The 15421-nt window shown below is 44.0% G+C and overlaps 1 long non-coding RNA gene across 1 annotated transcript; it reads right to left on the reverse strand.

Moving 5' to 3' along the window:
- Positions 1 to 2211: 2211 nt before the first annotated feature.
- On the reverse strand, positions 2212 to 14618 carry LOC111848136 (uncharacterized). The gene is made up of 3 exons (XR_002839221.1): positions 14482 to 14618; positions 9728 to 9937; positions 2212 to 2619 (listed from the first exon to the last, which is right to left on the reverse strand). It is a non-coding gene; the product is annotated as an uncharacterized lncRNA (long non-coding RNA).
- Positions 14619 to 15421: the final 803 nt, after the last annotated feature.

The following is a 15421-nucleotide window of genomic DNA, read 5'->3' on the forward strand; positions in this document are numbered from 1 at the left end:
TCCCCGTCTCTGAGCCCCCTCTGTCCCGTCCCAGCTGGGCCGACCCGGTCCAACAAGGCCCACTCTGTCCCCCAACAGGTAGCGGTACCCCATCCCTGGCTGCCCCCCCCTCCTGGAGACCATCATAACGGAGTCCTTTGTGTTCATGCCAGGGTGCGGGGGGGGGGGGCCTCTATCTGGGACCATTCACTGGTAACCCCCCCAAAGAACACAGAAGCAGGGCCTGACTGCATGCGTTTATCCATTTACTTTTGCCATGAATTATGGATCTTCCCCGTGGCCCATCCCCAGAACGCGAGTGCCTCCCCACATTTGTTTAGACGCATTTCTGCAGGACCCAAGACACCTCATGAAATCCACATGGATGAGATCACCTATTTAAATGCCTCTTTGATGTTCCCACCTGATTCAAATATTTGTAATAGTATTCCTGGAGCGCAATAAACAAATAAAATGTACCTGTGAGAAGCCTGTCTGGGAGAGGGGGGGGGGGGGGGGTTACTTATATTCTATGACTACGGCAGGTGCACAGCTGTAGACAATGTTACTGCAATGACGCAGACTGTGAGCAGAATGGCACAGGAAATACTGCACTGCCATCTTGTGGACAGAAAGGTTTATACACAGATTAATATACAGAAATGAATTCCAACAGATTCCTGTAGACCCTATCTAAACTTCATTTATTTGTTTGTTTCTTTCTTACTTGTTGATTTACCCCTGCATTGCTGGAGAAGTCCAGACTTTAAACTTGAATAATCTTGCCAAGTGTGCTTCAAGTTTCTTTAGGTTTGAGTGTAATTACTGGTTTATTATCCGAGACCTGGAGGTGGGTGTTGGTGACACACAAGCTGGTCGAAGGGTTAGCTCTTCCTGTAGGTGATTTTCCATCTCTACTTGCCTCTGGGTGAAAACGGCAACCTCACCTGTAGTGTTACAGTGCTTTGCAGACACAGAGGTTGCCGGCAATTGTTGATAACATCTGACCATTTAAAATCAGTTCCCATTCTGAAAATAGATGAACTATCTCGTTATGTTCAAAGTTATGTTTATGGAAGCGACCACAATGATATATATGTCATAATGTTAATTGTAGGCATTTAGAAAGGTGAGTGTAGCTCAGTGTGTTAGAACACTGTGATTGGAAGGTCACTGGTTCAAATCCCATAATCAGCAGAGTGACGTCACCACTTGGCTGGTGAGCAAGGTTCGTATCCCCCGTTGCTTCAGGGACTGGTTGACCCTGCTTTCTCAAATGTGTGTTGCTTTCATTAAAGTGTCTATGAAATACCTAAAAGTAAAGACAGAGGTTTTCCAACACTATATAAACAAACTGATCCAAAGAGCTTCGACTTTAACATTCATCCTTCCTCTGCTACCAGACCTTTGTGGGATCCCACCTTCAGCCCACCTGCTCCTCTGAGGCCCAGTGACAACTCTCTGGTCGCTCCTGATGCTCCAATACACCAAGACCCCCATCACTGCCATACTGAAGCCAAAAAAACAGCTGGATATGAAAACCTCAGCTTATGAAAACATCTTCAGCATGACTTACCAGTTCGCTTCTGAGCTTGGCAATCTGTTTGAGAACTGGCCAGGAATGCTGATTGCCCAGCTTTGCATGTTATTTCCATAGCACAGCTAGATAGACCGATAGATACTTTATTAATTATTTCCTTCAGGGAAATTCAGCTAGCTGGTCAATGCTGTCTTTAAATGATCGCCATCTCAGGTCTCCCCCATCATCTCCTTTAATAATTCACTGGCGAAACACCATAGGTTGCCCAGTTACATCCTGAGTAACCCGGGCATGTATTAACATTACCTATCACCTGATCACCATGGCTTAATCTCCGCCACTGTCCCCTGCCATTTTCTGCTTTCCGTTTTGCTGGCTGCCACATTATATTTTCAGGGTTTTGTGATCACAGCGTTTTTTTTTTGCCTTTTGGTTTCATCTGGAAAAGTCACTGTAAATGACCATCCTCTGTGAAACCTTATTCAAAAAAGTTTTGTAGTAAATAAAATTTGATTTATAATGTCAAAAAGCAGTCATTTTCCATTCTTTGTGTTTCTTTGTTGCCACACTGATGCAGGAATTCATTTTTTCTTAAAGATAACTCTTAACAGGATATAATTATTTTAGGCATTTGTCTTTTACTTGAACTAAGAGACAAACGTGAAAGGGATGGAAAGCTTGGCAAGGGAAAATCAAAGCTTGATTTATATTTTATTCATTTTAAAACAATAACATCTCTCCTTGGGCTCAAAGCATGGGACTGTTTTATATATCTAACTATACAGCAATACGGAGAATATTCCCGAATAAAATTTCAAATTAAATACATTTGAGATAACGCAGACATAACTTCCTGGCTATTGGAGAAGTATTATATACTGTACTTGTTTTAAAATGTTCAAGAAAAAAAAGTTTCACTTCTACATTTCCACCAGGGGGCAGTGTTGTAGTGTAATAGCCTCGGTTTCTCACTGCGGTAGGATCTGCTGGGGTTCGGTGATTTTCTCCTGTTCTTTGTTTTCAGGCATTTTGAAAGTTTCCAGCTCCATGGCCCTGAGATGCAAGGTGGCAGTACAGAAGCTGTTTAATCCTGCGTTATCCTAAAAAAACGGGCTGCATTAGAAATGTGAGAAGTGAACAGAATCGCTTGCTAAGTGGAGAGCAGCACTCAGACTCGGAATGCTGGGATTTTACCTTATTTACAGCAATTGAATCCCTAAAGGGTTGCCTGTGTCAGTACATAAACTTTCTCCGGCTGCGGACATGCTAAATCATTTCAAATCAATTTTAATTAGTAGACATCAGAATGCGCTCTTAAGTAAGACATATGACCGTGAATAAGGATGGTGGAGTCTTGTGCAGTGAGATGCAGAGAGGTGACAGATGAAAGCTCGTTTCGGGCATTATTTGGGCTCTAAAAATGTGTCTCTGTGGGAGAATCCGACGCTATTATCCTCTGCAGATCTGAGTGACATCGACAGTTTTATGCAGATGTATAAAGAGTAGATTCTATAAACAGGGAACCTCCGACTTGGATATCGATCGAGCCGCTGGCCTTGAGGGGAGCTGTATAAATCTCGCACACGTCCATCGGAGAGCAAGAATTAAGGGAGTGGAGGAGGCGATCTTGAAATAGAGGCACGGCGAGGTGGAATCGCGAGACCCTCTTCATGTGGGAATCGCGGGCCTCTGTTCACACTGCGGTTGTGTGGTACTGCGGCTGGACCCGAAGGCCCCGGTGTTACGGCACAGTCATCCTGCGTTTGGTAACTGAAGTTAACTTTCAGATTTAGTGCCTCTCGCCAAGGTAGTTGCCATAGACACCACTGTTTTCCCTTAACGCAAGAGACAGGAAGCTGGTTGTCTAATGTTGGAGAGATTTTTGCATATTTTTTTTTTCAACATAAGGTTTATTAGCTGTCTTTGCAAATATATATTATACATGAAGCATATTGTATATTTTTTCTTAACTAGTTCAGTGTCACATATACAGTAGATGGACGGTGCTCACCCAGTTAACAGAATGGAGATCGTACAGCCGCCTTGAACACGTTTTTTGAATGCATTCCATGCTTCTGAAACCATAGAAGATTACTGGGGTGATCATCTTCATCCTGGGCAGCATTACAAGGCTGACTGAGCAGCAGAGTCTCCCTGGGCTACAGACGGGGCAGCTCAGATTGCTCACTGTGCCATTTAACCCACAGCTCAAGCATGATGATGCTCAAAACGCGAGATCTGTGGGCAGTGTTGGCCTTTTGCGTTTTGCTCGGGAATCCAAACACTCCCATGATGCATTGTGAACGACCTCTTCGTTTACCCAGCCACTTCAAAAGCACACTTAGCTTAAAGCAACATTCAACGATGCTTTTCCCGTCTGTCTGATAGCATATGGTCTGGAACGTTCTAATCCCTTCTCAAGCCGACTGTCCTGCCACTCCGGAATGATCCCTCTCTCTATGCGTGCTGTAAGCACGCGTCTAGAGAAGCAGGGGGCATACAGAGAGCGGTTTGAAGTCCCCACCTTTTCTGTTCATACATTTGAGGCTGCGATAATTAATAACGCTAAAAAGCTGGCAGTGAAAGTGCCACTCTGACCGCCCGGCAAAGGAAGACAGGTTGTCATGGAAACTAGGTATGCCAATAATTCATCCTGGAACCGAAAGAGAACTAACAGCATGACCAAGTTGTGCTTCAAATTGATGCAGTCAGAGGTGTGTGATGTGAGTCTATGTGCCCACCCCCCCTCTACTCCTGATGGCCACGCCAAGCTCTAAGACTAACATGCATGAGGCTCTCCTGAGTTTTCGTGGGGCCGGTCTCGTGTCGTGATCATGCCTCACAGATGTACTGGTTCAGATACCCACACAGGAGAATGTGCACTTTCGTTTTTGTTACTCCCAAAATTTTTCCCCCCCGAGACGTTTTTTTTTTCTTCTCACGCATTTATTTGGACCTTCAGGCTGGCAGCATGGAACCGTATTATGGGCTTAGAACCTTCCGTCACTCTCAGAAAAGGATGTGACTCAGAAGTGAGCTGGAGAGTAGGATTTGGACCACCTGCCGTCTCCTCCGCCCAATGTTGGCTTTCTGAGGGAAAGAGCCCGCCTACCTCTGCTCCGTGATTGGGCATTCCCGAGGCTGGCAAATCGCTCCACCCAACCACAGGTGACATTCACCCCTCCCAGCTCCTAAGTGTTAATTGGGCCTGAATCTAATTTCTAATGCTCTGCGCTCGAGGCCTAATTCAGTCGGATAATTATGCTTGTAATGTTAACCGATATTGGACATATTAAAACCACATTAGGACCATGGTGATTTAATTGCATGTAATGGTTGATAACAATAGCTGGGAATCCTGCTAGCTCTTTTTTGAAAGACCAAATGAGTCGGATTTCAGCGTTTAAGGATTGAGGCGGAACATTCAGCTTCATTGGTATTTGAATGTTTTTACCAGCAGGACCATTTAAGCATTGAATCTCACAGATACTAACTCTGTTTTCGCCTGGGTCCTGTTTGAGCTTCCGCAGAAAGCACCTGGAGCCCACTTCAAACAATCCATTATTTTACATTTGAAATGGGCTGTTGATTTAGATTTATGTGTGGAACTCTTCAATTTGAATATATTGTTTTGAACCGTATGCAGGGACCTGAGAGGCATTCCACAGACGATAAATGTCTGCTTTTTGATGGTGATAGCCAAGGTTGCTTTTGTTGTTAACAGCCGTTGTTTTTCTTTTTTTTCTTACTGAAGTAGAAAAGACATTAATGCCTTTTCATTCCGATGCTTGCAGGAGGAATATGGCCGATCTCTCAATACTGACAGGTGACATCAACTCTTGTAGAATCCGTATGTTTTTTTCTTTCGACAATACCTGCGTTTCTGTTTTTGGGGTTGGACGGAGGTGCTGTGTACCTTCACTCAAACCATGCATTTGTAGTTTGACATTTGGGGGGCTCTTTTGGGCAAACAACCACTACACTAGGGGGAACAGGGCCTCAAAGTGACGCAACAAAGCATCATGTAATAACTTACAAAAATGTAACACATTTATAGCCTACATTATAATTTTATATAGCATCAGTGTATTTTTGTGATCCATTTCGGGTGACTATGTTTATGTTACAGAATAGCAGCCAAAAGTTCAAATAAAGAACGACATAGAAAATAAGGAGGGGCCGGATCACTCATTAATGTATGAAGTACTTTAGTTACAAAGGTTTTGAGAAACAATCATTAACTAACCAATGATCTTAAGAACGAGGTAACAAACTAGTTAGCGTCACGAAGCTTTCGGGAAACACACCCGTGAAAGTTTACCTAAATTTATCTGATGGAAATTTGTTACATTTTATCGAGTTGTTACATAATGTGGCATTATTACATAATACGTTCTTACAGTAACTTTTTAAATGGAGCCCCAGAAATAACAAACCTGCTTTTGGATTTAGTGCCTAATGCATAAAAAGGCAAGATAGGGCGAGTGACTTAGACGATATCATTAATGCTTCTCCTTAAATCGGTGTTTCTTAAAGGCAGACTGGCATCTTCTCACGATTTCTCACGTCCTGCCTACCGCATCCTCTTCTCTGTAATGTTAATCGGCCGTCTAATAAAGACAACGTTATGGGTCTATTTTGGGGTGCTGAGCTATTTTGTTGTCGGGCCTTGCAAACAGACTAGCTAATGATTCCGTTTTCCGCGCATCTGGGCATCTCCTGTTTCTCCCCTAGGTGGCGGCTGGGAGGTGGGGGTGGGTGCGGGGGTGCACTGGGTTGGACTTTGTTGTCTGACAGCCTAATGAGTCTGTGCCCATTGGGGACATGGGGTGGGCGGCACTTTTGGAGGGAAACTGTACGCTCAGTAGGGGGTGCAAATTCACTGTCAAATTCAGAGCCTGAGATGAGCGTGAATGCTGGGTGGCATGGCGACAGTGGGCGGAGACAGAACCAGTCACCAGATGCTTGCTGGTTCACATCCCCAGAAAGGCTCTGCTGTTAAATTTATCGGCCTGCATAAACTAGCAAAGGATTAAAAATCTGTGTGTTGTTGTTATGGACGTCAGTGTCTGCACAGCCAAATAAAGCAAGAATATCTATACCTGAGGTATGCGACACCTTCTCAAACGCAACTGATCACGTCGAAGAGGTCACGACACTCTCCAAGGCAACTGGTTGGGGTCGTTTGTTTAGTTACAGGTTTATTTTAGAGCACAACAAGGCTAAACCCAAGCAGAAGGAAAGGCTTACTGGGGAATCACTCCAGAAATGTCAGAAACAGTTTGATGTTTTTTTGAGGTCTTGACCCTTCTGCAGACATCTCCAAGCCCCTCACCGGATGCCTGGGCTTGACTTTCCTTAGCTGAGATGGACAGCAGGGTCCCTTCAAAATTCCCTGCAGAGCTGCTTTTGCCGATATATTTACATTTGCTTATATCACGAGGACAGTGTACAGCAGAACCATAACCAGCACATTTATCTTACTATGCTGTAGTCAGTTTGCATCCGTATCCCCATTGCACATATTTATTACTGATCGCACTGTTTTGTTTTGTGCTGCCTTGTCTTGTACTGTGCTGCTGTTTTGTCCTGTTCCCTGATGCACCTGTCCCATATCCTGCAATCGTGGCATAAGAATTTCACTGTTCCTTCCAAGAACAAGTAAGAATTGAAACTTGAAGAAAAAAAAACAACTTAAAGGTAAGAAAATCAGCCTCTAAACATTAAACAAACACATTGGTCCTAAATCCCAAAGGATTTTAAGGCACTTGGTATTTAATACCCCAGGGGGATGTTGACGACCTCAGTAGTATTATGTACAGATTGATTTAACTCTTTTTTTTTAGATTAATCATATATTCAGCAGTCAATTAATTGATCAGTCATCCTCTTCACTCAGTTGCCATAAATCAAGACAACAACAATTGATCACAGAGCAATTACAACACTACATATGGGACTGAACTGCACCAGTAAGTTTCAAGAACCAGGACAGTGGGCTTATGCATGCTCAAAGTGTGATGATCACAGACCGTAATTTATCAGATCTAAAGTCCATTTTTTGTTGATGATCTTACACTTTAAATAAACGTATTTAAGAGACACATCTGTTCAAAGAGTGAGGCAAACAGCACATTGCAAACATACAACTGAGGAGGAGTCCTACAGATATATTTGTAGTTAGGCTGGGTTTCCAGTGAACACCCAGCTACATGTGCAAGCAGCACTGGAGCAGGAGCTACACAGGCTTTTAGGCTTTTCTTGAAGGTGGTCAAGTAGCTTAGCACTTAACCTGAGGGGGGGGGGGGGGGGTCCCAAAAGAATTACTGACATTCCGGTCTGCAGGATCTTTACAGATTTGATAAATTTGATAAATATGCAGACATGTGTTATGGGGTCATCACAGTAGATTCAGGTAGGTTAGAAATGTACCAAATCTACAGACATGGACAGAAGTTCAATATCAGTTAAGAAGACTAATAAGGTAAGATGGCCTGCACACCAGGCGGGTCCGGGAACTGCACCGGGACCGTTTCTCTCCTCCCTGGGACAAGGTGCCTTTAAAGGATCCAGACGTCAGCTCTTCCCTCAAACGCAGTTTACTTGAAGTGATCAATCTAAATCCAAACTGGCTTCTTTATCGACAGGATAACGGGTATTGGAGGCGTTTTTCCCAAGAGCCTCGGAAGAATATCGACCACTTTAAGGTTTATGCGACTATGCAGTTGCCATAACGATAGACTGTCACGTTTGATCTCGCGGTTTGAAGCGCTTTGATGTCAATTTGCCAAACAGACCTTCACTGCAGGAGACACAAACACGCCTTTCTCCCCTTTTACAGAATACGCCACCGTCTCTGCCGGTGATTCTTCCATTTCATCACTACACCAAAATAGCCTTCAAAAGCTCCTTTTAGGTGCTGTCATGCTGCAGACCTGAGTGGCACCGTGTATTGGGGGAGGTGACGGAGGGGTATTTCACACAATGCTTCACATACCCAATAGAACCAGAGCCATCATAACCACACAGGGCAGGATTGTTTTTTTCTGGGGGCCCACTTAAAATGTCACTTTGGGGTCACCTGCCCACCCTCAGATATTATAAAAAAAAGTAAATAGTTATTTAGTAGATTGAAATTATTGTAGCTAGCTAGCTGGTTAGCAGAACGTTCTGCTTCAGCGTCTCCTAAATAAGGAACTTTATTTAATATTTAGTGCAGTAACTGTTTGTATCCAAAACGGGGCCCCAAACCCCCCAGGGCCACACAGATGTGTTGTTTGAGTGGTGGTAAACACCATGCTACCCACACAAGCTATATATTTACATTTTCTTCTTTTCCTCTCAAAAACGCTTTATTTTTTATTAGATTGGCAAAGTAAATATCAAGTTTAGAGAGTTTCACACAGCCAAGCATCAGACCTAAACCATTTCCTGGCTTTATGGCTGGAAGATAAACCTTTCACAAGCTTTAGTAATCTTGGGTGATGGTTTTGACAACAGACTGTTTAATAAATGGAACTATGTTTGTCAGAAAACTCTCCTGTAATACCTGATGTGTGTGATGGATTAAATTTGAGTAATATGCCTGTTTTCGAAAGTTCATGATCAACTTGAGCGGGTGATTTATCTCCTCCTCATGCAAACTTAAAATGCAGCAACTATTGTGAAAACAATTGTCTCTCTTTTCTCTGGGGTAATGCGATTTGTTTATTTCCTTGGTTCATCTGGATTCTGAGTAACTTCCTGATTTGATAAAATGAGCCTGGGTCTTCATCCATCAGATAAACAAGAACCTGTCAGTGTCCATTTATAAGGGGTTCAGGAGGCGTTTGTTCTGCAAGCCCTGCACCAGCTTTCAGATGGTTCATTTCACCATCCAATGAGTCTTTTTTTTCCTGGCCAGTAAGGAGCATTAAGGCAGTAATCTGGTATTTCAGACTTCATTAGAGCTTCTGGGATGTTTTAATAAGTGCTCACATCTCCGACACTTCCAGGATGCTGGCTGGCTGGCTGGGGGAGAGGCTTGTGGCGCAATCACTGTGGAGATGACAAGCCCATGGAGGACAACCGCCTCGTTTTGGGGTGCAGGGTCTTCGCTGGGTGACCCTGTGAACTTGGAGCTGGCATGAAGGATCGCTGTGGCCTCCATCCCCATTCCTTACTCACTGGACCCCTCCCCTGACAAAAGGGTAGGACAGGATCACTGACCTTCTACAACTTTCTTGAAGCTCCCCCGAGGGATGAGGAGCGGGATGTACAGGAGGCCAGTGCCCAGGCGGAGCCACTCCTGACAGCTGGCAGACTGTGGGGGGGCCCTGGAAGAAGTGCCCCCCCTAGTTGGCAGAGCTCAAGGCCTCGTCCATCTGACTGTCCCACGTTGCACTTGCTGAAAGTCACAGCGGCGCCTAGACCTCCTGACTGTGAAAACAGCCGGTGAGGACTGGTTTTAATCTGGGTTTTTTCGCATACGCTCAGTGAACAGGTCAAGGACTGATATTTAAATTTCCAATTTATACTTGCTAAACAGACGCTTTTACCCAGAGCAAACTTTATTGAAGCCGGGAAGTGTGCTGACCTGCTGACCCTTCATGTACCACTTACTAACATTACTAAACTCCCCCAAAGAGCCAGCTTCCGTTTCCAGCTTCCTGTCACGTGGGCGAGTGCTATGCACCCTCCAAAACTGGGAGGCTTCTGCTGAGAGCGCCCCCTAGGGATCGGGCAGCAGCCCACCCGGAGAGGAAGTGGGAGCCGTGCTGTTATATCGGGGCCTGTGCTCCCCGCCGGCTTCTGAGAGACTGCGAGATGAAGTCGGGGGTGGGGGGGGGGTTGGGTGGGGTGAAGTGAGCTTGCTGGTGGGGCTTCTGCTTCCTCTCCAGCTCAGTGGTTTTTAATTAAGAAGGACAAGGAGATGCGTCATATCAGTCGGCCTGCAGAATTACATTTCGTGTCGCCTGTTTCCCTGTATGTTTATGGCTTGCTTGTATTTATGCACCGTCTTTAATGTTGCTTATGAAAAATTGCTGGGGGAAAAAAGTTTCCTTATTATTGCTTGTTTGTTTGGGGGGGGGGGAAAGGTAAATAAGTAACAAGTGGCAAGGAATCACTGGAAGCGGAAGACGGATCAAGGGTCGATCCCAAAAAATTTCTTTGGATGCATAACGCGGTGATCATGTCAGGTGTGACCCTGGGTTAAAACGGGCCATAGAGGTAGGATCTGCAAACATCACGCATCTCGGGCTCCGCTCAAGGAGAGATGTACGTCTGCCATTCTCAAACTAACTTCCAACTTAATTGATCCGATTAGCGGTTAATTTTCCATGATTTTCTAATACCCGCATTCTCGGAACACCGCGGAGAAGCACAAGCTTTCTGCCACGTCAATTAAAATTGAGGCAAATATTCATTTTGTAATTTATCTCTCAATAATAAACTTTAAAAATAACGACATTGCTCTGCATAATTTGTGTCATTAATGGGCTGGAATAAGAACTGGCGTGATAGAATCCTCCAGGGAGTGAGTTACTTCATTAGCTACTTTGATTCTTATTAGTACAGCAGGTCGTGTCATGACGAACGAGAGAGACTTGCATTTACATTAGATTACTCTGGGACTAAAGAAAACTTCCTAGCAAAGGGGGGGGGGGGGGGGGGATGTGTGGACCAGGTTAGGATGTGGTGCCTGTGATCTGAAGGTTGCTATTAGCTAGCGAGTAGTCAGGAGATGGTAGCTAGCTATCTGGTTAGCAGAACATGTTACTTAATACATCTTCTTAATAAGGGACTCATTTATTTTATATCTGCTATTGTTTGTGGCCAACAGGGGGCCCCAGAGCAAGGCCTTTAGCCCTCAATTGCTCCAGGGACTGTCTGACCCTACTTTTTCAAAAAACGTATATCACATGATTGGACACGTGGGACGACAGACATTAATGTCAGTGGACTTTGAGCCAATTGCTCAGCTAAGCTGAAAATGTAGATGCCACATGCATCCTGGGAGGGGGCGGCCATTGTACTTCTCAGTGAGGCCCATTTAGTAATAACAGCCAGGGGGAGAAATGAGTTAAAATCACAAGGTACTTCAGAGACCCGTGCTGCGGCCACATAATCCAGCAGGACAGCAGAGTGTGAGGTCACTCGCGTGCGGAGGAAAGCGTGAACACATGCAGAGGCATGTGCGCTCCATCCTGCCCTCGGTGGGGGTATTAAGATGTAAAATATGGCTGTCTTTCTCCGGCTGTTTCACAGCATGTCCTGGGTTAAGTTCCATCTGTTTGTGTCAACACCGCTGTTACATAAGGCCGAGCAAGCAGGCTGGTCCACGCTGGCGAAACATAGAGCAGGGATTTCACTCTCTGAAATCAGTGAACAGTCACCTTGGGCCATGCCGAACTTTTTGAAGTTATTATTAATACGACAAAATAATTGTTTTTTTTTTTTTTTTGTGGAGGGGCGGGACAAGGTGATGTGCTCAATCTGCCTGATTATTTATTTACTTATTTGATTTTCTTTATTTATAATCAGATGCTAATATTCTAAGAACATGTGATTGGACAAAAAAAAGCTTTTTTAAAAAACAAGCAATGTGGGTACATATTTAGCATTTTTCTGTTTATAGGTTTCAAAGTTCAGAATGAATAAAATTTGACGGTACTCCAATGACATCCAAGCTGGCATCGCGACTCAGTTTTAAGTTACTGAGCTTTTGATGATGGGTTTATTATGTGCGCTGTGATCAGGATGCCCTTAGATGCCTACGTTCTCTGAGTTGTTTTTCTCTGATCTTTTTCAGGTGATAAAAAGCCCCCAGACTACTTCTCACGGAAAAATAAAAATACATAAGTGGGAAGTGATAACCACCCACTTGTGCTCAGGTATTTGTTACAGAACTTTCAGCAACAAAGACAGCGAGTGCACATCTCCTGCAGTTATTGATCGCTCTCTGGTTGCTCCTTAGAGAAACGTCGGCCACACCCTAATATGGAGCTGCTTCAACTGGCAGAAATTCACCAGGGTGTGCTACTCGTCCCAGCTTTTCATATCTCGACGGCCTTCAGGTCTGAACTCAAGCAGACTGGCTCCTGTTCTCCAACCATACACCACCCTCCTTTCGCTTGCTAGTCGGTCTTGCCGCGTGACCTCTGAGGCTCGAGCATCAGCTCATGAGCAAATGGCTTGTGGAGGCTTTTGGTCCAGAACACAACGAGCCCTTTCTTTTCTGGTGGAATGTTCTCCAGGTTCTGATGCAAAGCATCCCGAAACAAACTGATGCTACCACCATGCCTGACTGTTGTTTTGAGGTTCTTAGTGTGGAACAAGTTTTGCTAAATCAATAAACGTACATAACTGAAAAAGTGACAGATGCCAGATGGGCAGACATTGGTTCTCTATCTCAAAATCATTCCAAAGATGTAACTCTGATATTAGCTGAGGCGTGATGGAGATGCCCAGTGCCTGGTGTTATTCCAGGCTCTCAGCCACTGATTTATCACCCCACTGTTGGGTAACGTTTGCTAGTACCCCCCCCCCCCCCCCCCACCCGCAGGCCTGGTCCTTTCCCAAACTTTGTCTGCTTGGGTAGAGAGAAGGTGTTTCTCCAGAGCCCCGTAGGCTTAGACCTGGCGTTGTGAGCTTTCCACACTGAGAAAATATTTTTTGTGACTCTTCAGAATCTTCTTTTTAAATGACCATTTTACAGTCTTACCAGTATTTTCAGAATCACAATCAGTTTTATTACCGCCAAGTACATACGCGTGTAAGAGGAATTTGGCATGTTGTGAAAGTGTAGTCTCAAGAATTAAAAAATGAAAATAACAGTACTAAACAAGCATACGTTAACGACACTAGATACAGCAGACAATAGTATCATCCAAAAAAATGGGTGATAAACATAACAGATTGCAACAGAGCAATACAAACAAGACAATAAAAAAATAAATAAATAATAAGCTAGTTGCACAAAAGCGGTCTCCTCTCAGGCTCCGTGTTTGTGGACTTTGCATGTTCTCCATCGTGGGGTTTCCTCCAGGGACCAAATTGTCTGTGTGTGTGTGGGTGGATTAAGTTTATATTACTTTAAGGAGACCAAATGTCCCCCGCAATGTAATAAAAACCTGTTTTTTATGTTGTGGGTACCATTTTTCAGGTCTCCACAAAGATCTGTGAATGCAATCAGAAAAGCCAAAAGTCTCATCTTTTGTTTGGTTACTTGTGGTTAAGGTTAGGGCTGGGTAGGGGTTAATGTCGTCATGCTTGTGATTAGAGTTTTCCCCATGGAAATGAATGGAGAGTCCCCACAAAGATATAGTTACAAACCTGTGTGTGTGTGTGTGTGTGTGTGTGTGTGTGGATTAGGTTTATATCCCCACAATGTAATAAAAACCTGTTATTTTGACGTTGTGGGGATCATTTTTCAGGTCCCCACAAAGATCTGTTAATGCAATCAAAAAACTAAAAATGCCAAAAGTCTCATATATATTTTGTTTGGTTACTTACAGTTAAGGTTAGGGCTGAGTAGGGGTTGAGGTCATCATGTTGGGATTAGAGTTTTCCCCAGAGAAATGAATGGAGAGTCCCCACAAAGATACAATTACAAACCTCAGTGTGTATATATGTGTGCCCTGTGATGGGTTGGCATCCCATCCCGGGTTATTCCTTGCCTTGTGCCCATAGCTTCAAGGATTGGCTCTGAACCCTTGTGACCCTGCATAAGACAAGCTGGTATAGGAAAGTTTCATCCATGTGAGTTTGGTGGCTATAAGGAGGAAATTTTCCTGTACTTGCCACTAGAGAGAGGAATCTTTAAAGACAAAAGAGTATTACAGTTGAAACTTTTAACTAGATAACTCACCTAAATCTATTAACGACAAAGTCTCTGTTCCCAGGACAAAACCAACGCGAGTCTCCAGAGCAGCTGCTGTGCGGCCTAACCATACACACTCTCTTTTTCCACACAGAAATACCTTCCAATTGCGCTGAAAATCCACTGCATCCCGCCCTTCGCCTGCAAACACGCCGCTGTCTCAGCACGTCATGCCGCCGCCTCCAAATCTCATTTCGCCTGATTTGAGCGGCTAGCCCACTAAAATAACAGCACAGGGAAGTCTGCGGAAGTTCGGGGCGCGGATAAATATGTTTTTTATGAAAGCATTACTTGATTATTGTATGACTGCTGAATTCTCTCTAACAGCTGTACACAGCAAATGATATTGCTGGCTGAGAATCTTGCTAAATTTCTCATGCTGCTTCAAGTAGACTTTCACAGAACGAGACAAAAGATGATAATAACCCAGTTAATACCTAAGAAAAGGTATTTCTGCCTGAATATTAATGCAAAAACTGATATTTGATGGAAAGTAAGGGGCCTTTAGAAACTGGGCAGCTTTACAGTATTTACACTCCACCAGCTTATTGGGATTTATTTTGTGTTTCTGGGATGGCACGATGTACCTGTCAGAAACACAGGAGCCTTAATTAAGGCTGCCAGTTTGGGAAAAACTATTCTTGGGAACACCTCAGGCTTGCCCATTCAGGATGGGGGTGGACAGTGGCTATCAGGCCTAGATCTGGACTGGTCAGGTTTGGGGGGGGGGGGGCAATTAGAGATTTTGGGTGGGCAGCATTTCACACAATGGACTATACTACAGTGCAGTAGTGGCTTGTGAACAGCGAAATGGGAGGGGGGGGGGGTATATTTTATGTTTATTATTCTTTTTGGTTTTTTAACTCTTTATGAACTCTACATTATGCTCTCATGATCATCTCTCTAATCAGGAAAAACAAATTCTTATTATTATTATATGATTTCTGTATGGTGCTTTTGGATAGAAGTGTCTGCCAACAAAACATAAACTTAACATAAACAGAAGCTACTGTTATAATATAGTGGAAGGATGCTTCTTA

This window comes from Paramormyrops kingsleyae, chromosome 10 (assembly GCF_048594095.1).
Source record: "Paramormyrops kingsleyae isolate MSU_618 chromosome 10, PKINGS_0.4, whole genome shotgun sequence".
Classification (NCBI taxonomy): domain Eukaryota; kingdom Metazoa; phylum Chordata; class Actinopteri; order Osteoglossiformes; family Mormyridae; genus Paramormyrops; species Paramormyrops kingsleyae.